This window comes from Adiantum capillus-veneris, chromosome 18 (genome assembly GCF_014529385.1).
Source record: "Adiantum capillus-veneris isolate H3 chromosome 18, ASM1452938v2, whole genome shotgun sequence".
NCBI lineage: Eukaryota > Viridiplantae > Streptophyta > Polypodiopsida > Polypodiales > Pteridaceae > Adiantum > Adiantum capillus-veneris.
In genome coordinates this window covers 20,997,581-21,024,370 of record NC_140948.1, presented here as the reverse complement: position 1 = coordinate 21,024,370, position 26,790 = coordinate 20,997,581, and positions in this window count along the sequence as shown.

Sequence of the window (26,790 nt, the reverse complement as noted above, 5' to 3'; positions counted from 1 at the left end):
CCTTTAGTTGATCGGTCGCTCACAGAAAAAATATACAGTACAAACATCAATTTCAAAAGAACCCCCTTCATACAAGCCTCGGCAATTAATTTGGAGGTGGGTCGCAATATTAGAGCTTCTTCTGGATGCACCCGCCATTTCTTATTATAGCTAATTTTTTGCTTCCAGCTACTCTCCAGTGTGGGCACGTTCCAACTGCGTTCTATGTGTTACTTGCTCTCATCACACTTACTATACAAAGTGGTAGCGCATTCACAAGCTTGAGCTGTGAGTCGACCCCCCATTTCCCTTGATCCATTGATAAGTGGTGAGAAAGTTCAGAAAACTGGCTAAACTAAAAGCAATTTTGGCTCTATTCTATTCTTACTTAAAGTGTTTTTGCTTCCTTCGGCTCGTTGGTTCACACAGAACGGCGGCACGAACTTCTGCTAAAAGGTGTGCAAAGCCAACAACCAATTGGGACTAGTTAAGCGGTGAAGCTCACTGGCTGCCAGCTGTGTGAGTGGGTTCAAGTTGGGTTGCTCGCTTAAGTCTTTGGGGGGGGGGGGGGGGGGGAAGGGGGCTCGCCCGACTTTGAGTGGGTTCGGAGAAGTTTTTTTTTTCCCCATCCCAATCTTTGCATGCCAATGAGGACGCACATCCCTGTCTCTCACTCTTCTGCCGCTTCGTCTGAACCCAACCTAAGTAAAAGCTCACTAGACCCCAAGCTCCCACTAACTTTTCCTAAGTGTGGCCGATTCGCCATCACTGGGGGGAGAGAAACAAGTGATAAAATCACCAGGCCTGCCTGCCAGGCACAGTAGAAATTTCGTTTTGACATGCAATTTTTCAAGCCCCCTTTCATATGTTTTGTGTAATGCGATCAACTTGTAAAAATTGCCATATATAATGTTAACTCAAGGATATAAACACAAAAAATGATAGGCAATTTTGAGATTCTAGCATGTCAAATAACATGAGGTTTTTCAAAAGCACTTGTTTTGCTAGACAAAATAGCCCTTGGCAAAAAAAATAGCTGTCAGTTTTAAGCCTTGATATGAGTTTAGATCCCACTTTAAAATCTCTACATCTCTAAACTGTTTTTTAATGAAAACATAAACCCAGAGAATTGAATTAGAAAAACATACCTAAACTCTACATCCCTAAGCTTTAGAGCCGTATGTTCTAGACCCCACTTAAGTTGTAGAGCCCCCTTTACAAACTTAAAACTCTAGATCTCTAAGCTGTAAATCCCACTTTAAAAGCTCTAAAGTTCTAAGCCCTAAAACTCTAGAGCCCTGGGGTGACCCTTCCCTTACCTGTGGGTCCATGTAACCTTTTTACTTTCTTTAATTCAAAGTTTTACCTTCTAAAACTCCAGGTCCTCATTAGAGACGTTACTTTAAAAGTTCTACATCCTTAGGTTATAGATTTAGCTTTAAAATCTCTAAAAATAAAAATAAACAATATCTAAAGATTAAACCCTTAAGGATAGATCCTTTCTTAAAATTTAAACTAACAAAAATAACCATCTTATAAATGTCAACTTTAGTCTATCACATGAAGTTTCAATTGATGAAATGCCTTCTCAAAATGAAAAGGTGACTCTTGGGATTGGTGGGGCCACCTATTATGCTAAGTCTTTATCATTAAACCTCTAAGGATTTCAACGTTTCATGCTTTCAAAGGCAACCCAAAATCCTTCCCTCGGTGAACATTCACTTTATATTTCAAAAGTCAAGAAGTCCATCATTAGATTTACACACTCTTCATTTAAATGAGTGCCCACTATTTTATTTCAACCAATCAACATTTTTTACCTATCAAAAAATGCTTGAAAATACAAAACCTTTTTTCTATTTTAGTAAGAAAAAAGAGAAGGCATCTGATCTATAACCTTTGCCCTTTGAGTAGGTCAAAAAGGCATATCTGCCTCTCTTGGCTCTCTCTCTCTTAAACTTCTTCTTTAAGCTTTTGAGGGCAAGGACTCTAAAGTCAAGAACAATTCGTTTCAAAACCGATCCCTCCATGTTTCACCTACCGATTTTGTCCAGGAGGCCGTCTAGAGTATCTAGTCTCGGTCCTTCACATCTAACCGCTCCTCGGAAAGGGCTTGGAGCCGAGCTATCCAGGACACTCAAATAAGCTTAATCATTTTAGAAAGGAAGTCAAGTTAATTTTCAGGAAAAGAAGGGACAAAATGTATGAAGAAGTGGCTACTCTTGAAGTTTTTCCTTCCTCAAAAGATATCCAAAGGACCATTTCATCTTTGCGTCAGAGGCTTAGACAAGAGGAGAATGTCATGTTAAAGCACTCATTAGCCTTCTTCAGGTCCAATAGTATCTGACATCGAAAATTTAGAATATGTCAGAGGCCACTTCGCCTCCATGTGCATCCCCCTTATTGTCTCTGGAAACAGTTGAAGCCCGCTTAGAAACCTTGTCATGCCGGTCTAAAGTTATTCTAACTGAAGAGGTTGCTGATCTTGAAATCCCGTTGTCCATTTCTGACATTCTACTAGCTATTGAGAGCCTCAACCCCAATAAAACCCTCGGGCTAGATGGTCTCCCAGCTGAATTCTTTCAACGGTTCAAATATATGTTAGTCCCCCTATTTGTTGGCCATATGGGAAGAGTCGCTTATCCACCAAGCTCTCCCATGTTCCATCAATACGGGAGTAATCAAGCTACTCCAAAAAAGAGGAGTCAAGGAGGACCTGTCTAACTAGAGACCTTTGACTATGCTAAACACAACCTACAAAATCATGGCTAAAGCTGTGGCCAACAAAATTTGCACCCTGCTCATGAAATGGATCTCTAAGGAACAAAAGGGATTCATCAAAGGAAGGAAACTTGTTGAGGCTGTTATCTCTTTGTGGGAAGACTTTGATAAAGCCTATGACAGGATGGAATGGTCCTTCATTCTCAAATGTTTGGAAGCCATGGGCTTCAGTGATCGAATGGTCGTTTTTATCAATACTCTTATGGGCAATGCACGAGCAAGGATGTCTTTAAATGGTGATTTTTCGGATGTGTTTGCACTTTTAAGGGTCGGTGAGACAAAGGTTGTCCTTTGGATTCTCTTTTATTACCATAGCAGCTGACTCCCTCAATTGTCTAGTTAAAGACAGGATGACTGAGGGCCTCATTAAAGGGATTTCCATACCTGGTTTCGGTGTCTAGCAATGCCTCTCTCAGTTTGCGGATGACACTAATGCTCTTGTTGCTGGGGAGGAATCCATCCCCTCAAAATTCTGGGAGGTAATGAATTTTTTTTGTCTAGCCTCAAGGTCTGTTGTAAACCATACCAAAAATGGGGTCTTCTCACACTATGCTATCCCTAATTGGATATCCAGGACCGCATGCAGTATCATCAAGGAAGGGGAGATCTTTAGACTATTGGGCATCCCTATGGGGTTTGTCGTTTCTTTGAAGTCTCAATGGGACTGGGTGTGCAACAAGTTCCAATTTAAACTCAATAGATGGATCAACTTTCAGCATTCCCTGATAGGGAGTGTTATAGTCATTAGCCATTTTCTCAATGCCTATGTGTTATTTTTCTTTGGATGCTGGAGACCTGTAGATTGTCATCTACTGAGGATCTCTAAGATTTGTAGGAATTTTCTTTGGGCAGGTGACCCCTTTGTGAAGAAAAACTCCAAGGTTTCTTGGGATATTTGTACTACTCCAAAGCACAACGGGGGTTTAGGAGTCCAAAACCTTAATCAGATCGTTGGTAAGATGGCATTCAAACTACTTGTCTCTGCCCTTCAACAACCTAATGAGGAATGGGCAAGGCTTCTATTCAAGAAGTTAACCAAAATTTGGTTCTCTAATCTCAAGGGATGGACGCATCTCCCTATCTCTGTCATTTTCTTTGGGAATCAACATGTTTCCCCAGCCGTGTCTGACTTGTTGAGGTCCATCATGCAAGCATGTAACCGACACAGGGACAATCTTCAACTTAATACCCTCTCCAATCACAGGTTCTCGGTGCCCCATAATGATTCAATTTTGTGGCCTTGTATAGAAATTCCTCCTATCTACCCCTCCTCTCTATAGGAAAGTCCTAATCCTCCACAAGAAGGGTCTCAAGTCGTGGTCCCAGTTGTGGGATCCACCAACCCAGTACTAGCTACCTGATAGATTTGTCTCTCCGGTTCAAAGCCAAGCCTTGGGACCTTTCCCTCATCCGGTCTAGAATCCGGCAATTCCCCGTCAACCTCACTTGGACTCTCCAAAACCCTGACCATCTCGACTTTCAAGCTTTCACCTAGGCAGGAAGATGCAAGCTCCACAACCCAGTATGGAAGAGAAGCAGACCAGTCAATTCCATTTTCAACACTCTCAATAGGAGATGGAAAGTCAACTACTCTTGCTCTGAGTGGGAATTTAAATTTAGAAATATATGGTCCTATGCTATCAAACCCAAAAAATTAGTATTGCTCTGGCAGATTCTTCAGAAAGCGATATGAACGGGCAAGAGGGGGATGCAAGCTAATCTTAGTACAAGGATCTGTTGTAGATACAAAAGGGGGGGGTCAAAGATATATCCCATCTGTTGTGGCTTGCCCGGAAAACAAACAATTGCTGTCTCCTCTACTTAATGCATTGGAACACTCCCCTTCTTGGAAACACCTCCTATTTTGGAGACTACACAGGAATGCTAACAGTCTTTTGGAATAAGGCTAGAGCTATGTTTTTATGACTTATCTGGAAACATTAGAATTGTAAATTGTTTGAAATTGCTTACCAGACCCCTGGTGTGAAAACCATGTTGTCATCTCTAAATGTGCAGGACCTTCAGATCTCCAAAGACCAGGTTACTTTATTTCGGAAAAAAAAGGAAATTATGAAAGACTCCAAATTCTTTGATGATCGGGTCCAAGGCTAGGGTGATAGAGGGAGTGATCTAGATGACAAGATCCTCACAAGGGATGATTGGGAAAATGAAATGGAAATTGAGATTGATTAGCTAGAAACAAGGATCACTGAAGGGTATTACTACCTAGAAAGGCTTCAATCGGAGATTGATCGATGTGCTGGTGTATAAGCTTGGATATGGATTTAATGTTTCTTGGGTTTTGTTGGCCTACAATGTATCTGATTCCTTTGATGTCCATATGATCACTTTTTGTATCGGTTTCATGTATTGGTTTATCTCCTTGGTCAGATGAAGTTGCAGTTCCAATAGCTGTCATGTAAATTTTTTGCTCTCCTAATACAATTCCTCACGCTTATGATATAAAAAAAAAAAGTGATAAAATCACGAGGCTTGCTATGAGAAGGCGTCTCTCATTAAAAAAAATTCTTTTGAGGAGGAAATAAGCAAAGAGCAATGACATACAAGTGAAAGCAAAAATTTTATCAAGTAGGTGGGCACTATCAAAGTGCAATAGGGCAACCCTCACGAAGAAGAATTTGCTAACTAGTGGCTTGTTCCTAGGTAGAGTGGGGCATGAGGAAGAGCTTTTCTAGAAGGGGTTTGCTCTGATCTACAACATGGGGCACAACTAAGGGAGATGAAGAGATGGAAAGGGCAGAAAGGAGGTGTGTACATGTGCATGAGCAAGGGGTATGGGAGGTTTATAGATTTGGCAAGGCAATGAAAGAAAAGTCTTTACTTTAAGTAGTGAGTAGCTTTAAGGTAGACCCAATATAGTCTTCCAAGGTCGAGAATGAGTGGACCGCTACAAAAAAGGTAGACCCATAGTCTATTGGGTCTACGTTCGAAACACAATTAATTTGTGTTCGAGATTCTCAGAGGATCTTCAAAATTTAAAGAAAAATTAGTTGCATCTGTCACCATCATCCCCCTCGTCCCCCCCCCCCCCCCCCCCCCCCCCCCCCCTTGCTCCCTTGCCATGAGTAGATCCGCATAGCGCTCCCCCTTATCTCCGCTACCCATGGCCCTTTGTGCATCAACAACCGCCTTGGCACAACAGGGCTCCCCATATGCACGGTGGGTTACATCCTTACCACCCGTCCCCTTCCACTGCTACATGTCCACTCCATTTGAACTCCTCAGTCAAAGATACGTGATCATGTTCAGAGTGTGTGAGAAACCATGCGGATACCCTACTACACAACAAATATGTGTGACGGCTTCCAGCTGCAAGAGTAGAGTAGCATGCATAGGTACACCGCTGCTACACAAGCTGATATCTTATTCTTTTTTTCAACTCATCCTAATGCAAGGTTGTGATCAAACCACAAGCAAAAAATCTGTCTCTCTTCCCGCTCCTTGACGCACGACAACTCTCTCTCCGTACTATCGCTCACCTCCCTGCTACCTCTATGTTTGTCTACCTCGACACAGGCCTAGTGGCACCATCGCCTCACACCTCCCTTCTTGTCTCCCTGTCTCTCTCTTGCAAGACCATTATAAACGACACTCGACACACCATTGGTCTGGACTCTCTCTTTGTCTCTGTGCACCAGACCAACCAAAGCAAGAAAAAGCCATCTCTCTCTCTACGCACTGGCTCATCCTCAAACATGACATCTCACTCTGTGTTCTTGATGTGTTGCATTGACACGGACCTCATAGACAGCGGCTCTATCTCTGCTCACTCTCCTGCACCATCCTAACTTTGTTGAGGGTGCACGCATGCAAGACCTCAAACACAGTTGGCCCAACACTTGCCCCGTTCGACTCACACTCTTCACCTGCTTTTCTCTTCTTTATAGTGCAACAGCTCTCGACCATGGAAATCTCTAGTGTGGAGATTTTGTCATTTTTTGAAAGGGTAAAAAGGGAAGAGGTGGCACGTGCGAGAGAGAGAGAGAGAGAGAGAGAGAGAGAGAGAGAGAGAGAGAGAGAGAGAGAGAGAGAGAGAGAGAGAGAGAGAGAGAGAGAGAGAGAGAGAAAGAGATATTTTTTCTTTGTGCGATCATTTCACTATAGGCGCGGTTGCAAGAGAAACCTCGGATGGAAGCCCTCATGATTTTGTCTTGTGCTACAAGGTATGGTGAAGTCTCCAGTGAAGCTATGAATGCTTGCAATCTTTGCACATTTGGCCCTGATCTTGAACTTATGTAGTTGGTGAAGGCACGCTTGAATGCCATTGTGTGGTGAAGGAATTGATGTGGATACTTGCAATGTGTGGTGTTGTGTGGATCCAAACCGGATGCACATAGAGAGAGAGAGAGAGAGAGAGAGAGAGAGAGAGAGAGAGAGAGAGAGAGAGAGAGAGAGAGAGAGAGAGAGGAATTGGAGGTGACCTCTTTAGATAGCTGATTCTAGTGTTAGAAGTTTACAACTATTGGTGATGTGTTAGTTCAAACAGTAGAACTGGAAAAGGAAATAGAAATTGAACTGGAATACATCTACTGAAATGAGAAACAGACTGAAGTACTGAGAATGATGTTTAGATTCAGATTCAGATTCAGAGAGAATGAGTACAAAGTATGTATGGCTGAATTACACTGGACTGCTATGTTTAGGATTACAGATGAAAGATTACAGATGGAGATAATATAGGTCAGGAACAGCTAGGAAACTAAGCATTATGAATCAAAAGCTAAGCAGAAGTACAACTGACAAATGCCAACCCGATTACAATGTAATGGGTCCTATTTATATGCCTTGGGAGTCACTGTGGTAACTGCCGTGGTAATTACTACTGATTGATCCGCTATTCGTCTCACAGGAGCTGGTTCCCACCCAGTGAGACTATCTCCGCCATCTACATCCTTCCCTCCTTTCTTGAATTTTGGCAAGATTTCAAAATTTCTGAGAAAAAAATCCACCGTCTGATTCTTCTGGAGTTTTGCTTGTTGAGTGCTTGACACCCCTATAGTTGTAATTCCAGGGGCATCCAGCCAAGCGACACCAAGTCGGTTCGAAAAAAATCCACCGTTTGATTCTTCTAGTGCTGGGTTGTTGAGTGCTTGACACCATTGTAATTGTAATTCCAAGGGTCATCCAGCCAAGTGACACCAACCCCTGAGTGGAAAAATCCAGCGTCTGCTACGGAAATTGCTGGAAAAATCCACCGTCTGATTCGAAGACTGGCGAAAAAATCTTTGACCGAATTCTGAGATGTAACTACCCAGTATCCTTCCACTGAACCCGCTTCCGTTTACCCTTTGGCCTCGATGGCGTCTGAGAAGTCCCAGTGCCAGCATTCTCCTTCTGGATGAGCTTGTAAATGGCCTCCTGCTCAAGCTGATCCCGCATTTCTGTGGACATCTCGATTTCATAAGGCATGAGAAGATGATAAGTTTTGGTGTCGGGATCATAGAGTGTGTGTCTGCCTTTGGTGAGCCGAGTTTTGGCTAGTTTGTGACAATGTGGATCCATCCTTCTGGAAGAGGCTGATTGTCTTTGATCCGTGCTTCAAAAAGAATCTCAGCCATCTCTGTGTATTGTGGTCCTAGGCCTGGTTTAGCCGTAATGTCCTTTTCAAGCACTTTAGAGGACTCAACAGTAAGTTGTAGCAGTTGGTTGGTGATCTTAGTGAGGCCTTTGAGATGAATTTTCCACTGGCCCATACATAGTTTGATCCTCTGCACCTCATCTCTCAGCTCTTGGAGATCATTCAGTTGGAGAGTGTTGTTGAACAGTGTTTGCCAGGTTTTCCATTCCACAGTCGATCGCTCATACCAATCCTGAAGATCATCAGTAATCTTGAAATATGTGAGCATACAAGAGAACTGGGGAATCAGGCAACTTTGTCTCTGTTGTTGGTAAAGCATACAAGAGAACTGGGGAATCAGGCACAAATTCCAAGAAGTTAATGACAACCTGGTTCTCTTGTTGCATCATCTTTCTGGTTACTTTAACTAGCTGAAACAGTCACCAGAGAGCAGTTGCCTGTTCTCTCACTGACATTCGAGTTTGAGGTCTCTTGCTGGTGGCAACCTGGTCTTCAAGAATAGTTCGCACCCTTTGATCCAGAACTCCCCTAGCAATCTGCATTTGCACTAAGACCTCTTTCAATTGATCCTGACATCCTTCATGCATTTATATGTCGGCTTGTTCCCCATCAAAAGCTCTAATTCTATGACCAGAGAGCAACAATCTGCAGTAGAATGTCGTTGCCAGTGTGGATTAGATACTCTCTCTTCAGCAGTCAGTATCCATTCAGGCACCCTTTCTAACAGTTGTATTGTACTGGGATGCTCAGGTAGTTGACAGACCTCCTGATCATGGAAAGCAGCTGATTTCCAATGCTCAACCATTTCCCTTGTGCCAACATACAGTTGTTGAAATCGCTCTAGATCAGAAATAAGATCATCATTCTCCAAATACCGCCTGGTTATAGGAGCCTGTTGATGTCTTAATTTCTTATTCAAAGTGATGAGCTGTAATGAATGTTGCTTATCACTTGCTAAACCCTCAGTCAAAGCTTTGCCTTTCCCTTTAGCATCCCTACTGTGTTGTGATTGGTGTGCTGTTGATTTTCTAGTGTTGCTGGGTTGTTGCTTTCCCAGCTGGCTGACCGCTCGACTACTGCCCTTCAGGCTGGTCTGGTTGGTCTGCCTGAGACTGATCATTTTCTCCTGTTGTCCCTGCACCACCAGTATCAAGTGTTGAAGGTGGAGATGGAGGAGAGTCATCATCATCATCATTATGCTCTTCTTCTGGTTCATCCTCCTTCTCTGCTTCTTCTTCCTCCTTATCATCATCCTTCTGGTGTTCAATATAATCAAGGATAGCTTGATTTTCCAAAGCACTGTTATATTCAAAAAAATTATCTTGCAAATCACTCTGCATTGTCTCCATAAGAGCCCTCAAGTTATCCATGTCGAAAACAGCATTCCCTTCTGGATTCAAGATCTCGGCCAGATTATTAAAGATATACCTTTCTGTTAATGTGGCTGGTCAGTAAGGAGTTGAACTCAACTCTCTTCATTCTGAGCATAGTCTCAAACCTATCGATAGTTCTTTCAGCTTCTGCCTTTTCTTCCCGTATGGTCCGTATCTCAGACTCCACCTTGTCAAGCTTACTTTGTAACTGCTGCATAGTCCTAGTTGACTGAGCTTCAAGGATATTGTGGTGCATGTTCTGGACTGCTCTCCCTTGCTCCAACTTTTCAATCTGCTCCTCAGCCTCCCTTAGTTCCAGTCTTTACCTTAGTTAGTTCATCTTCTGACCCTGCAGTATCCAGCATTTGTCCCATGCAATTGACAATAGTGTTCCATGATGACTGAATAAGCACACAAAAACCATCCTTAACTGTTGCTGGATCAGAGTCAGTTGGCTCGTAAACCGTGATAGGATCCATGTAGGGTAATGCATGATAATCAATTTTTTGCAAAACTAGGCATCCCTTGAGAGGATGAGTCTGCATCTGCTGTAACCTATCTTTGTTTGTCAATAGCAGGGTTACTTCACTGTATGAGACAGAAACTCTGCCAAGTGGACTTGGAGATGCTGGTCCTTTCCCCTTATCATTCTGGTCTGCTGGCTGATCAAGACTGGCCCTTTCTGATTGGTCTTGTCCAGTACTGGTGGTTGATGAAATCTGGTCTGCTGGCTGGTTAACTCCACCAGTGGTTTGGACAATATGCTATTCAGTCTGGCTAGCTAAATTCTTTTCAGTAGACATTGTTTTGATTTGACTTTCTAACTGCTTCGAGAGAGCCGTGTTTTTGGTCAGTGTCGTCCTTGGCCTCTTTGAACTGCAAGCTTCCTCTTGTATAGCCTTTCTCTTTTGTCCAGTGGGAACTGACTGGATTTCTGGGGCTTCTTCATCAGATGATACTTTCACATTCTGGGATACTGGGAATGGCTTTTGGCTCCAAGCCATTCTTACCTGATCATGGGCGTTTGGAGAAGTCGCCCAAAACAGAAACTGCCAAACATACCAAGCCTTGAATACACTTTGAGACTTCTACTTGGCAGTTTGTTGAAGTACATTATGCGGAGTGCTTAATTTTTGGGAGCTTCTAATTTAGAGCTTTAAAAAAAACTTTAGGTCTTTTCAAGTTGTGGATAGAATTTGGAAAAATGTTATAGTTGTATAGTTTTTCTTTTACTTTCCAATTTCATATTTCCTAAATTATTAACCTTCACTTTCCTAACCCATGTTGTTCAACCTTCCAATTTCCATAGCCTTCTACTTTAATGAATTTTTGTTCTTTTCCAATTTGTAGTGATTTTGATGAGCTCTAAAAACAAACAATATGGAGGAAGATTGGTATGGAGCAAGATTGGCATTCCAATTGCAAGATTTACCACCTAAAATCACTATGGGATGCATTTGAACATGAGTCTTTCTCCATATTGAAAGTCAAAGGGCATGAGAAAAGCCCTCAATCAATGGATTTCTCTTTTTTGGAGGGGCCCTTAGAGTTGATTGCAAATGACTTATTGTGGTACATCTTTAAGGTATACTCAATGACAGTGAATATTTAGATTCTTCCTTTCTCAAAGTGAAAAGGAACAATTTAAAAGAAAAAGAATGCTAGAAACCCATTAAAGCTTAATTGAGGTAGGTTACCTTCAAATACTTCCTAGCACTTTTTTGACATTTCTTATTTGTTGGTGTGTTCAGATTTTGTTAGATGGCTAGAAGGGACAAACAACCCCATCATACAAAGTATAAAATTATATGAGAAGTTATTAGGTAGGACAATACATAAAGAAGATACAAAGTCAAAGCCTAATATTTTTGAACTATAGTCCTAAGTCAATGTCTTACATGTATACATCTCTTTTCATATGTGAGAAATGACGGTAATCATAGCTTATTTATATTGTCATTCGAGTTCTATTCCACTATGTATGTATTCAATGTTTTAGTTTTAAGTTTTCTAGAGCTTCATCAAGTGATCAAAACCATTAGTAGCAAGAGTGGCATGCAATGTAATTCTCATGGCGGCTATCAACAACTATTTTTTTTAAATCCATACTAACAATTGTAAGTGGAGAAGTTATATTAACTCACCAAATAATCAACAATAAGCTTTAAGTGCTACATGTGTCTTGAGACGACAACACTTCTTGTACAATTTATAAGAAAATGAACATGTTTATCCTTATCTAGCAGCTTTAGCCAAGGGCATTAACTTGTTTTTTCCCTACCCTAAACCACCCAAGCAGCTGATCTAGTTCATGTTTCCATTATTTAACTTGCACAATTGTCGTAAGTACTCTTGACCTATTAAATATATAAGCTTAGTGGTTTCAAGCATGATATCATTGTACTAAGCTACCACAAAGATTTTCCCAAAGACACAAACGTTCGAATAGCAGATTTCGACTATTTGTGTGTACACAAGCACTACTTGGTGTTGAGATCTTCTCGCTCTCAAAAGAAATCCATTCCTAAAGAAGAGAAACTTCTCAACACCTTCAAAGTGACTATCTTCATTGAGCTTGTCCATTTTACTTTTCAAATGTTGTTTAACTTTTTACCCACTTCTCTTCTTACCAATTAACCTCCACAATTTGGTGAGTAGAGGATAATTTCTAAGACTCTACTTCTCATTAGCCTTTCATTTTAGATTCAAATTCTGTTGCACCACCGATTAGTGTACATCCTTTGATCATAAGTTTCCATCATTCCTTTGTTACTCACTAGCTTCCCTCCACCAAAAGGTATATTTTACATTGTAGTTCATTCTTCCGGTGAGTATGTGTATATGTCGCGAATACGTAGAGGGAAGACTCCATGCTTTTATACAAACTACCCCCAGTCACATGCAAGGACATCACTCTGGTGTTGCACACACACACACACACACACACACAGAGAGAAAAGAAGATAAATGACAATTGACAATTGATCAATCAATTTGGAGACCCTTCGAGAGAGTGCAGATTGAAAGGACAGTTGAAACTCTCTCTCTCTCTCTCTCTCTCTCTCTCTCTCTCTCTCTCTCTCTCTCTCTCACTCACACACACACACACACACACACACACCCACACACACACAAACACACATACACACACATAGTCTCTCTCGTGAGTCATAGGATAGATCTTTGAAATGTCTTGGATAGATTCCTACGAAGTTAAAAGTCCTCTTCTTCTCTAATTTGATGCTTGCCATTAGGAGAAATATGGACCTTGCATGGGTCTTGTAAGGAATCCTAATTTTTAGGGATTAAGGCTAATGGTGTGTAGGGTTAAGGGGACAAGGGCATTCAAGAAGCTAGTTTTGAGTAGGCTTTTCTAGCTTTTTTTTTAGACACATGTAGGATGTCGACTTAGGAGGTCACCTTCACTCTCTAACCTTTTGAAAGTGAAGGGAGTAAAGATGTGTGCCACATCATCAAAAAAGTGGATCACTAAGAGCCAGAATTTGACTTTTTAAATAAAAAAGTTATTTTTACTTATTTTTTACTTAAAACTCCCCCCCAACATATATCCATATCAGAAAAGTATTTTTTGACCTTTTTTTAACTTACAAGCACTAAAAGTCCAATTTTTCAAAAAAAAAACTCCCCAAAAAAAAAAAACCTTTGTTCTCTCGTCCTCCTCCCTCCTTTCTCCCTCTCCTCTCCCTCCCTGCCCCCTTCTCTCCTCCTCCTCCCCTCTCTCTCCCTCTCTCCCACTGTCCCCTTCTCTCCTCCCATGTTCCTCCCTCTCCCTCCTTGCCCCCTTCTCTCCTCCTTCTCCACTCTCTCTCTCTCTCTCTCCCTCAGTACCCCCTTTTCTCCTCCCATGTTCCTCTCTCTCCCTCCCCCCTCTCTCTTTTCATCCTTTGCTTCCTTACACAACAGCTACCATGGTGCTCAAGGACATCACAAATCGTATGCATACATATTTGCTTGTTCGCAACGTTTGCACCAAAGGCCGCACGTGAGGGTGAGCAGAGGTCATCCCAAGAACATAGTACCATCGGTGAGATGAATGTTGATGGTTCTTCAATACCATCACATATTTGAATAAAACACCCCTTTATGCAAGGTAACAATATACTTCTTACTTTTGATTGTGTTCTTCTTATCATAAACTTTGAAGTCTAAGGTGTTGCCTCTACTTGTTTTGTAGTGCTTGGCACAAAGGTTGTTTTTATGCACAAATAGTGAAAGGCTGCAGGTTAGAGAGGCCAAGTGTCACCACTTTTCCTCTAAAACGGTCTTCTTTGTTACATTTTGTAGGTAGGTGCTTCAAATATGTGCTTATTAGGGGTGGTAATCGCATCCTAATGTATATTTTAGGATTTTTTATTCCCAGTTAGATAGAAATACTTGCAAATTTGTACAACATATACTTAACAAGTGTCTTTATTATACAGCTTACAAATGTTGAATTCATACATGTTTTTGTTACAAGGTGACCTCTTGCTATGATAGTTGAGTGGCATTGTTTGCAAGAATGGCTCAAGGAACTGGCATAACATGAAGCTTTTACGGTGGCACAAAGCTCTCCTCGGCGGCAATGTGGCTCCACTACGCCAAAAATCATTATACTAACATGGAGAGATCCCTAGTAGGACAATGCAAAAACATTCATCATCAACAACACACCCTTTCCTAACATGAGGGCACTCCTACCAAATATGTTTTTATGTGATAGGTCACCCCATGAGCATCCCATGTCATGGAATGGATGTAAGAACTATGACCGCACTACTCCTTGGAAGTTGTTCACAGATGTATATTTATCAAAGTTAATGAGAAGAAATTTTGACTTTTTTGTTTGTTGATGTGTAAGAGCACTCTAGGTCTACCATATTTTAGATTGTTTGATAAGTTAAATAAGATTTGTAGTCATTTAAAGTGTAAGTTTGTTTTTGTTTGGTAAGATTGTACATGAGAAGACATGATAAAGTATAAGAGATCTTGACGGAATAAACCTCGATTAGATTCCTACCATGCACTTGTGACACCAGACCTCTCCTTGAACCCTTTGATTTCTATAGTTGTGGGATGTCCAAGGGTGGTCTAGTTTCAAATTTTTAGCAATAACTTTTTAAAAAAGGAAATTTTGGTTTTTTTAAAGTTTGTACACAAATTACGAGTTCATTATGATTGTTTTCCTTCAGTTTCAATTTTTGATCGAGGACACTCCTTGGAAGCCACTTTTGAAGGTGTTAGGGTCAGATTTTGAGAATGTTTTGTACGTAGGAAATACAGTCCTTAACACAATAAAAAACATTGGTTCTTTGAGTATTTTCAGATTCCATGGTTTTAATGCTCGTTCGAGCCCGTAGATAAAGAAAAAGTAAGAAATGTCTGTTTTACATCATTTTTAAAGAAATTGTCAACTTGCACGTTGATTTTTGGAGAATCCGAGTAGGATATGATTTTTTTGCATCACACGATGGTCGAAGAGCGCGACGAGATGAACAAATTTATGTGAGACAAACCCAGACAGGTTCGGATGTTGCAGCCATGGAGAGCTTGGAAAAGGGTTTGTAGAGAGAGAAAATCACTTTTTAGCTATAGAATAGGTTGGAAAATGATGTTTTGAATTTTTTGAAAAAAAAATTATTTTTTGGAATTTTTTAGTGCACGTTTTTTACTTTTGGAGGTCCAAAATACTTTTTTGATCGTGAAATAGGTTAAGGGGACCTTTTAAGGAGGGAAAACTTGAAATTTGAAATTTTTAGTGTATTTTTTAATCCGGGCCAAAAAGTGGGGGAAAAGAGGTCAAAGTGGTCCCCCCCCCCTCCCCCTGCTATTTCCCTAGCCACCTCCCTTACCTTCTCACTAGGTAAGAGGCCATTAAGAGGTGTAAGGCTACCTTGTCCCCCTACTTTTTTGAGGGTATAGAGTGTGTCCACCACCCTCTTCCTATTGGCTGGCCTCTAATTAACCTTAATCCAAAAGGGCTCCTAGGGGGTTCATATTTTTTCTAATGCGGTAAAAAAAGTTCTGCTACTAAGGTGACTAATGCTTCAGTGTCGGTAGAGAAGGGCCTAGATTGATGAAGCATCTGCACTGGAGCTTGAGCGCCTAGAAGAAGCATGCACATTGCATCCCAACTACCACAGGCTGCTTTGGTGGACCTTGAAATTGGTTGCGATTTGTGTGAATCTCCTCTCTCTGCACAGTGAGAATTTACCATGTCCTCTGGCTACGCCCCACCCTTGAAGAGCACAACTGATAGATGTAGCAGACCTAGACAAAACGACGGCCCATGGGGTGCATCCCATGAAATTTGTCTGCACTAGATACTCATTGGCTACTATTGCATGGAGAATGGCCATGCCGAGTCCACCACCTGCTGCCCCGAATCAACCCGTTGCGCCCATGAGTGCGGCATTCTAATCTATCGAGAGGGTTTCAGGTGAGGGAGGGTATGCATGATAGCGCCCGAGGCCGCATGTGATGGGGGAATGAAACCAGTACTGACACCAAGCGATGCGAGAGAGAGAGAGAGAGAGAGAGAGAGAGAGAGAGAGAGAGAGAGAGAGAGAGAGAGAGAGAGAGAGAGCAAATAGGCCGGTGAGGAAGAAAGAGCGAGAGAAACCCATCATCATCTGAAACAGAAAAAAACGCATCATTATTAACGCAACGTCTATTTCATGATTTTCCTTCCATGAAAGAAATATCCACTAACTCCACGTACCTATCACAAATTAATCAATTTTAAAAATAGCAAGATGTCAAATGGGGCTTCATCATTTTCTTGATAGCTTTCCTCCCACATATTGAGTGTCCACTACCTTTTCTACCAATCAAAAATTTGTACAATAAAAAATATATATGACATTTTTCACTAACAAAGAGGGAGCATGTTACTAGAGTAAAACCCCCAATAGTGGACCACCTAAGGTGGCAAGCAAATTTTGACCTCTACGTTGCACTGTTTTGAGCTTGGAGGTGTAACATTTAATGGCCTAAGAACTTATGTGTAGCGAAAATTAGCATGAACATAGTGGGCATTTCATTAGAATAGATTCCTAATGAGAATTACAAGAGTGCTTGGGTGGAGAGAGCAACAAAAAGCATAACACCTAGTTAGATAGCATCAACAATACTTTCAAAAGAGAGAGAAATTAAGCTATTGACAATAGTTGAGGACCGGATTTGCATGGAGCCGGTCCCCCTTCCAAAAGGCTTTGTATTATGGTTTCTCCCATAAAGAGAGACATTGTACAATACAATGATTTGTGTTCCTTCAAGACTAGCTAGTGCAATGAAGATGAAAGCTTCATGCACTAAGAAAAACACTTAGCAAACACAACATCAATTATCCCCGTTCTCAGACCCAAGACCTCACACACCTTCGAAGATGGTGAGAGCTAGCAGGGTATGAGAGTAGATTGAGAGGAAGAAGGAGTATCTTATGAGAAAGATGTACATCTCCTCACATAATCACTCATATTAGCATAGCTTAGCTTAGTAATTAGCTTGGTAGAGGAGATGAGCATGCATTGAAGCTTGGCTCTTGGTTGGATTTGCATCCACATGCCAAGAGTATGTCGATGTAGGCTTCTATCTCACAAGCTTGGAGTAGGTTATGAGCTCTCCATTAAAGCTTGGGAAGAGATAGTCTTCTCTTTCCTTCACACATGAGATTGTGTGAGTGTGTGTGTGATAATGCCTTGCAAAAATCAGCCCCCTCTCTCTCTTGGGCGAGCCCTCTTGCTATTTTGCTCTTGCTCTACCCTCATTGGATCCCCCCAAGTCAAGCCAATGACTATTAAGCAGCATAAGTGATAGCCTTCTTACATGTGTCCCCCTTTCCACTTTTGTGAGAGCTTTAGGTAATTTAATAATTCAACTAAACTCTCATTGGACCCCTTTGCCTCCTGGCCAATAGTAATCTGGCAAGCCATAGGGCTGCTGAATGCTCATTGGACCCCTTGGGAGACTGTCCAATAGTAATCTAGGAGACTTATTTTTCATTGGTTCTTTTATTAAGTGTTTTTTAAATTCATTAAACTAGATTTACTCTAGCCTAATTCTCATTGGTCCACCTCCAAGGCCATCCAATAGGAATTGGGTACACCTTGTGGGCATCTGGCCTAGGGAGCTGACATGTGTCCCTTATTCCCTTTGTGTAAAGGGGGCTTGTGTGTGTGTGTGTGTGTGTGTGTGTGTGTGTGTGTGTGGCTTCCTCTCTCATCCCGTACATGCTAGGCTCGCCCCCTCCTATGTAGGGATATGCAAAGACTTTTTTGGTCACACACAAAGCATCCAATTCCTTAAGGTTGACCTTTGGACACAACCTTTGAATTTTGGAACCTTAGCATTTTGGAAGTCTTAATGGGCTGAACCTTAGGGTCTTTTTAGCCCATTGTTGCACATGGCTCTTTTGCAGATGCCCCCCCCTTTGGATCCCTATTTTCCCTCCTTTGGATCCCTACTGTGGCCGGTCTGCTAGCTTAACCAATATTCTAGCTTTTTCTCCCCTGGCACTTCCCCATATTAAATGATCAGTTTAACATGAGAAAATCATTTAGGAGAATTAGATATTGATTATTATGACAGGAGGGGTGCATTAGATGGCTGAAGGCAACATCTACCTACGGTAAAATTCGTGACTGAGCGGCACTAAGACCTCTTTCAATTGATTCCTGACATCCTTCATGCATTTATATGTCGGCTTGTTCCCCATCAAAAGCTTTAATTCTATGGCCAGAGAGCAACAATCTGCAGTAGAATGTCGTTGCCAGTGTGGATTAGATACTCTCTCTTCAGCAGTCAGTATCCATTCAGGCACCCTTTCTAACAGTTGTATTGTACTGGGATGCTCAGGTAGTTGACAGACCTCCTGATCATGGAAAGCAGCTGATTTTCAATGCTCAACCATTTCCCTCGCGCCGACATACAGTCGCTGAAATCACTCTAGATAAAAAATAAGATCATCATTCTCCAAATACCGCCTTGTTATAGGAGCCTGTTGATGTCTTAATTTCTTATTCAGCGTGATGAGCTGTAATGAATGTTGCTTATCACCTGCTAAACCCTCAGTCACATCTTTGCCTTTCCCTTTAGCATCCCTACTGTGTTGTGATTGGTGTGCTATTGATTTTCTAGTGTTGCTGGGTTGTTGCTTTCCCAGCTAGCTGACCGCTCGACTACTGCCCTTCAGGCTGGTCTGGTTGGTCTGCCTGAGACTGATCATTTTCTCCTGTTGTCCCTGTACCACCAGTATCAAGTTTTGAAGGTGGAGATGGAGGAGAGTCATCATCATCATCATTATGCTCTTCTTCTGGTTCATCCTCCTTCTGTGCTTCTTCTTCCTCCTTATCATTATCCTTCTGGTGTTCAATATAATCAAGGATAGCTTGATTTTCCAGAGCATTGTTATATTAAAAAAATTTATCTTGCAAATAATTCTGCATTGTCTCCATAAGAGCCCTTAACTTATCCATGTCGAAAACAACATTCCCTTCTAGATTCAAGATCTCGGCCAGATTATTATAGATATACCTTTGTGTTAATGTGGCCTTCAGAGCAGTGTGGCTGGTCAGTACGGAGTTGAACTCAACTCTCTTCATTCTGAGCATAGTCTCAAACCTATCGATAGTTCTTTCAGCTTCTGCCTTTTCTTCCCGTATGGTCCGTATCTCAGACTCCACCTTGTCAAGCTTACTTCCACTACAGAAACTCCCAAACATACCAAGCCTTGAATACACTTTGAGACTTCAACTTAGCAGTTTGCTGAAGTACATTATGCGGAGTGCTTAATTTTTGGGAGCTTCTAATTTAGAGCTTTTAAAAAAACTTTAGGTCTTTTCAAGTTGTGGGTAGAATTTGGAAAAATATTATAGTTGTATAGTTTTTCTTTTACTTTCCAATTTCATATTTCCTAAATTATTAACCTTCACTTTCCTAACCCATGTTGTTCAACCTTCCAATTTCCATAGCCTTCTACTTTAATGAATTTTTGTTCTTTTCCAATTTCTAGTGATTTTGATGAGCTCTAAAAACAAACAATATGGAGGAAGATTGGTATGGAGGAAGATTGGCATTCCAATTTCAAGATTTACCACCTAAAATCACTATGGGATGCATTTGAACATGAGTCTTTCTCCATATTGAAAGTCAAAAGGCATGAGAAAAGCCCTCAATCAATGGATTTCTCTTTTTTGGAGGGGCCCTTAGAGTTGATTGCAAATGACTTATTGTGGTACATCTTTAAGGTATACTCAATGACAGTGAATATTTAGATTCTTCCTTTCTCAAAGTGAAAAGGAACAATTTAAAAGAAAAAGAATGCTAGAAACCCATTAAAGCTTAATTGAGGTAGGCTACCTTCAAATACTTCCGAGCACTTTTTTGACATTTCTTATTTGTTGGTGTGTTTAGATTCTGTTAGATGGCTAGAAGGGACAAACAAACCCATCATACAAAGTATAAAATTATATGAGAAGTTATTAGGTAGGACAATACATAAAGAAGATACAAAGTCAAAGCCTAAGATTTTTGAACTATAGTCCTAAGTCAATGTCTTACATGTATACATCTCTTTTCATATGTGAGAAATGACGGTAATCATAGCTTATTTATATTGTCATTCGAGTTCTATTCCACTATGTATGTATTCAATGTTTTATTTTTAAGTTTTCTAGAGCTTCATCAAGTGATCAAAACCATTAGTAGCAAGAGTGGCATGCAATGTAATTCTCATGGCGGCTATCAACAACTACTTTTTTTAAATCCATACTAACAATTGTAAGTGGAGAAGTTATATTAATTCACCAAATAATCAACAACGAGCTTTAAGTGCTACATGTGTCGTGAGACGACAACACTTCTTGTACAATTTATAAGAAAATGAACATGTTTATCCTTATCTAGCAACTTTAGCCAAGGGCATTAACCTGTTTTTTCCCTACCCTAAACCACACAAGCAGCTGATCTAGTGCATGTTTCCATTATTTAACTTGCACAATTGTCGTAAGTACTCTTGACCTATTAAATATATAAGCTTAGTGATTTCAAGCATGATATCATTGTACTAAGCTACCGCAAAGATTTTCCCAAAGACACAAACGTATGAATAGAAGTTTCCGACTATTTGTGTGCACACAAGCACTGCTTGGTGTTGAGATCTTCTCGCTCTCAAAAGAAAGCCATTCCTAAAGAAGAGAAACTTCTCAACACCTTCAAAGTGACTATCTTCATTGAGCTTGGCCATTTTACTTTTCAAATGTTGTTTAACTTTTTACCCACTTCTCTTCTGACCAATTAACCCTCCACAATTTGGTGAGTAGAGGATAATTTCTAAGACTCTACTTCTCATTAGCCTTTCATTTTAGATTCAAATTCTGTTGCACCACCAATTAGTCTACATCCTTTGATCATAAGTTTCCATCATTCCTTTGTTACTCACTAGCTTCCCTCCACCAAAAGGTATATTTTACATTCTAGTTCATTCTTCCGGTGAGTATGTGTATATGTCGGGAATACGTAGAGGGAAGACTCCATGCTTTTATACAAGCTACCCCCAGTCACATTCCAGGACAGCACTCTGGTGTTGCGCGCGCGCGCACACACACACAGAGAAGAAGATAAATGAAAATTGACAATTGATAAATCAATTTGGAGACCCTTCGAGAGAGTGCAGATTGAAAGGGCAGTTTAAGCTCTCTCTCTCTGTCTCTCTCTCTCTCTCTCTCTCTCTCTCTCTCTCTCACACACACACACACACACACACACAGTCTCTCTCGTGAGTCATAGGATAGATCTTTGAAATGTCTTGGATAGATTCCTACGAAGTTAAAAGTCCTCTTCTTCTCTAATTTGATGCTTGCCATTAGGAGAAATATGGACCTTGCATGGGTTTTGTAAGGAATCCTAATTTTTAGTGATTAAGGTTAATGGTGTGTAGGGTTAAGGGGACAAGGGCATTCAAGAAGCTAGTTTTGAGTAGGCTTTTCTAGCCTTTTTTTAAGACACATCTAGGATGTCGACCTAGGAGGTCACCTTCTCTCTCTAACCTTTTGAAAGTGAAGGGAGTAAAGAATTGTGTCCACATCATCAAAAACGTGGATCACTAAGAGCCAAAATTTGACTTTAAAAAAAATATAATATTTTTACTTATTTTTTACTTAAAACTCCCCCCCAACATATACCCATATCAAAAAAGTATTTTTTGACGTTTTTTTTAACTTACAAGCACTAAAAGTCCAATTTTTCAAAAAAAAAAAACTCCCCCCCAAAAGAAAAAAACTTTGTTCTCTCTTCCTCATCCCTTCTTTCTCCCACTCCTCTCCCTCCCTGTCCCCTTCTCTCCTCCTCCTCCCCTCTCTCTCCCTCTCCCCCACTGTCCCCTTCTCTCCTCCCATGTTCCTCCCTCTCCCTCCTTGCCCCCTTCTCTCCTCCTTCTCCACTCTCTCTCTCTCTCTCTCTCTCTCTCTCTCTCTCTCTCTCTCTCTCTCCCTCTCTCCCTCACTACCGCCTTGTCTCCTCCCATGTTCCTCTCTCTCCCTCCCCCCTCTCTCTTTTCATCCTTTGCTTCTTCACGCAACAACTACCATGGTGCTCAAGGACATCACAAATCGTATGCATACATATTTGCTTGTTCGCAACGTTTGCACCGAAGGACGCATGTGAGGGTGAGCAGAGGTCATCCCAAGAACATAGTACCATCGGTGAGATGAATGTTGATGGTTCTTCAATACCATCACATATTTGAATAAAACACCCCTTTATGCAAGGTAACAATATACTTCTTACTTTTGATTGTGTTCTTCTTATCATAAACTTTGAAGTCTAAGGTGTTGCCTCTACTTGTTTTGTAGTGCTTGGCACAAAGGTTGTTTTTATGCACAAATAGTGAAAGGCTGCAGGTTAGAGAGGCCAAGTGTCACCACTTTTCCTCTAAAACGGTCTTCTTTGTTACATTTTGTAGGTAGGTGCTTCAAATATGTGCTTATTAGGGGTGGTAATCGCATCCTAATGTATATTTTAGGATTTTTTATTCCCAGTTAGATAGAAATACTTGCAAATTTGTACAACATATACTTAACAAGTGTCTTTATTATACAGCTTACAAATGTTGAATTCATACATGTTTTTGTTACAAGGTGACCTCTTGCTATGATAGTTGAGTGGCGTTGTTTGCAAGAATGGCTCAAGGAACTGGCATAACATGAAGCTTTTACGGTGGCACAAAGCTCTCCTCAGCCGCAATGTGGCTCCACTACGCCAAAAATCATTATGCTAACATGGAGAGATCCCTAGTAGGACAATGCAAAAACTTTCATCATCAGCAACACACCCTTTCCTAACATGAGGGCACTCCTACCAAATATGTTTTTATGTGATAGGTCACCCCATGAGCATCCCATGTCATGGAATGGATGTAAGAACTATGACCGCACTACTCCTTGGAAGTTGTTCACAGATGTATGTTTATCAAAGTTAATGAGAAGAAATTTTGACTTTTTTGTTTGTTGATGTGTAAGAGCACTCTAGGTCTACCATATTTTAGATTGTTTGATAAGTTAAATAAGATTTGTAGTCATTTAAAGTGTAAGTTTGTTTTTGTTTGGTAAGATTGTACATGAAAAGACATGATAAAGTATAAGAGATCTTGACGGAATAAACCTCGATTAGATTCCTACCATGCACTTGTGACACCAGACCTCTCCTTGAACCCTTTGATTTCTGTCGTTGTGGGAAGTCCAAGGATGGTCTATTTTCAAATTTTTAGCAATAACTTTTTTAAAAAGGAAATTTTGGTTATTTTAAAGTTTGTACACAGTTTAGGAGTTCATTATAATTGTTTTCCTTCAGTTTCAATTTTTGATCGAGGACACTCCTTGGAAGCCACTTTTAAAGGTGTTAGGGTCAGATTTTGAGAATGTTTTGTTCGTAGGAAATACAGTCCTTAACACAATAAAAAACATTGGTTCTTTGAGTATTTTCAGATTCCATGGTTTTAATGCTCGTTCGAGCCCGTAGATAAAGAAAAAGTAAGAAATGTCTGTTTTACATCATTTTTAAAGAAATTGTCAACTTGCACGTTGATTTTTGGAGAATCCGAGTAGGATATGATTTTTTTGCATCACACGATGGTCGAAGAGCGCGACGAGATAAACAAATTTATGTGAGACAAGCCCAGACAGGTTCGGATGTTGCAGGCATGGAGAGCTTGGAAAAGGGTTTGTAGAGAGAGAAAATCACTTTTTAGCTATAGAATAGGTTGGAAAATGATGTTTTGAATTTTTTGAAAAAAAAATTATTTTTTGGAATTTTTTAGTGCACGTTTTTTACTTTTGGAGGTCCAAAATACTTTTTTGATCGTGAAATAGGTTAGGGGACCTTTTAAGGAGGGAAAACTTGAAATTTGAAATTTTTAGTGTATTTTTTAATCCGGGCCAAAAAGTGGGGGAAAAGAGGTCAAAGTGGTCCCCCCCCCCTCCCCCTGCTATTTCCCTAGCCACCTCCCTTACCTTCTCACTAGGTAAGAGGCCATTAAAAGGTGTAAGGCTACCTTGTCCCCCTACTTTTTTGAGGGTATAGAGTGTGTCCACCACCCTCTTCCTATTGGCTGGCCTCTAATTAACCTTAATCCAAAAGGGCTCCTAGGGGGTTCATATTTTTTCTAATGCGGTAAAAAAAGTTCTGCTACTAAGGTGACTAATGCTTCAGTGTCGGTAGAGAAGGGCCTAGATTGATGAAGCATCTGCACTGGAGCTTGAGCGCCTAGAAGAAGCATGCACATTGCATCCCAACTACCACAGGCTGCTTTGGTGGACCTTGAAATTGGTTGCGATTTGTGTGAATCTCCTCTCTCTGCACAGTGAGAATTTACCATGTCCTCTGGCTACGCCCCACCCTTGAAGAGCACAACTGATAGATGTAGCAGACCTAGACAAAACGACGGCCCATGGGGTGTATCCCATGAAATTTGTCTGCACTAGATACTCATTGGCTACTATTGCATGGAGAATGGCCATGCCGAGTCCACCACCTGCTGCCCCGAATCAACCCGTTGCGCCCATGAGTGCGGCATTCTAATCTATCGAGAGGGTTTCAGGTGAGGGAGGGTATGCATGATAGCGCCCGAGGCCGCATGTGATGGGGGAATGAAACCAGTACTGACACCAAGCGATGTGAGAGAGAGAGAGAGAGAGAGAGAGAGAGAGAGAGAGAGAGAGAGAGAGAGAGAGAGAGAGAGAGCAAATAGGCCGGTGAGGAAGAAAGAGCGAGAGAAACCCATCATCATCTGAAACAGAAAAAAACGCATCATTATTAACGCAACGTCTATTTCATGATTTTCCTTCCATGAAAGAAATATCCACTAACTCCACGTACCTATCACAAATTAATCAATTTTAAAAATAGCAAGATGTCAAATGGGGCTTCATCATTTTCTTGATAGCTTTCCTCCCACATATTGAGTGTCCACTACCTTTTCTACCAATCAAAAATTTGTACAATAAAAAATATATATGACATTTTTCACTAACAAAGAGGGAGCATGTTACTAGAGTAAAACCCCCAATAGTGGACCACCTAAGGTGGCAAGCAAATTTTGACCTCTACGTTGCACTGTTTTGAGCTTGGAGGTGTAACATTTAATGGCCTAAGAACTTATGTGTAGCGGAAATTAGCATGAACATAGTGGGCATTTCATTAGAATAGATTCCTAATGAGAATTACAAGAGTGCTTGGGTGGAGAGAGCAACAAAAAGCATAACACCTAGTTAGATAGCATCAACAATACTTTCAAAAGAGAGAGAAATTAAGCTATTGACAATAGTTGAGGACCGGATTTGCATGGAGCCGGTCCCCCTTCCAAAAGGCTTTGTATTATGGTTTCTCCCATCAAGAGAGACATTGTACAATACAATTATTTGTGTTCCTTCAAGACTAGCTAGTGCAATGAAGATGAAAGCTTCATGCACTAAGAAAAACACTTAGCAAACACAACATCACTTATCCACGTTCTCAGACCCAAGACCTCACACACCTTCGAAGATGGTGAGAGCTAGCAGGGTATGAGAGTAGATTGAGAGGAAGGAGTATCTTACGAGAAAGATGTACATCTCCTCACATAATCACTCATATTAGCATAGCTTAGCTTAGTAATTAGCTTGGTAGAGGAGATGAGCATGCATTGAAGCTTGGCTCTTGGTTGGATTTGCATCCACATGCCAAGAGTATGTCGATGTAGGCTTCTATCTCACAAGCTTGGAGTAGGTTATGATCTCTCCATTAAAGCTTGGGAAGAGATAGTCTTCTCTTTCCTTCACACATGAGATTGTGTGAGTGTGTGTGTGATAATGCCTTGCAAAAATCAACCCCCTCTCTCTCTTGGGCGAGCCCTCTTGCTATTTTGCTCTTGCTCTACCCTCATTGGATCCCCCCAAGTCAAGCCAATGACTATTAAGCAGCATAAGTGATAGCCTTCTTACATGTGTTCCCCTTTCCACTTTTGTGAGAGCTTTAGGTAATTTAATAATTCAACTAAACTCTCATTGGACCCCTTTGCCTCCTGGCCAATAGGAATCAGGCAAGCCATAGGGCTGCTGAATGCTCATTGGACCCCTTGGGAGACTGTCCAATAGTCATCTAGGAGACTTATTTTTCATTGGTTCTTTTATTAAGTGTTTTTTAAATTAATTAAACTAGATTTACTCTAGCCTAATTCTCATTGGTCCACCTCCAAGGCCATCCAATAGGAATTGGGTACACCTTGTGGACATCTGGCCTAGGGAGTTGACATGTGTCCCTCATTCCCTTTGTGTAAAGGGGGCTTGTGTGTGTGTGTGTGTGTGTGTGTGTGTGTGTGTGTGGCTTCCTCTCTCATCCCCTACATGCTAGGCTCGCCCCCTCCTATGTAGGGATATGCAAAGACTTTTTTAGTCACACACAAAGCATCCAATTCCTTAAGGTTGACCTTTGGACACAACCTTTGAATTTTGGAACCTTAGCATTTTGGAAGTCTTAATGGGCTGAACCTTAGGGTCTTTTTAGCTTATTGTTGCACATGGCTCT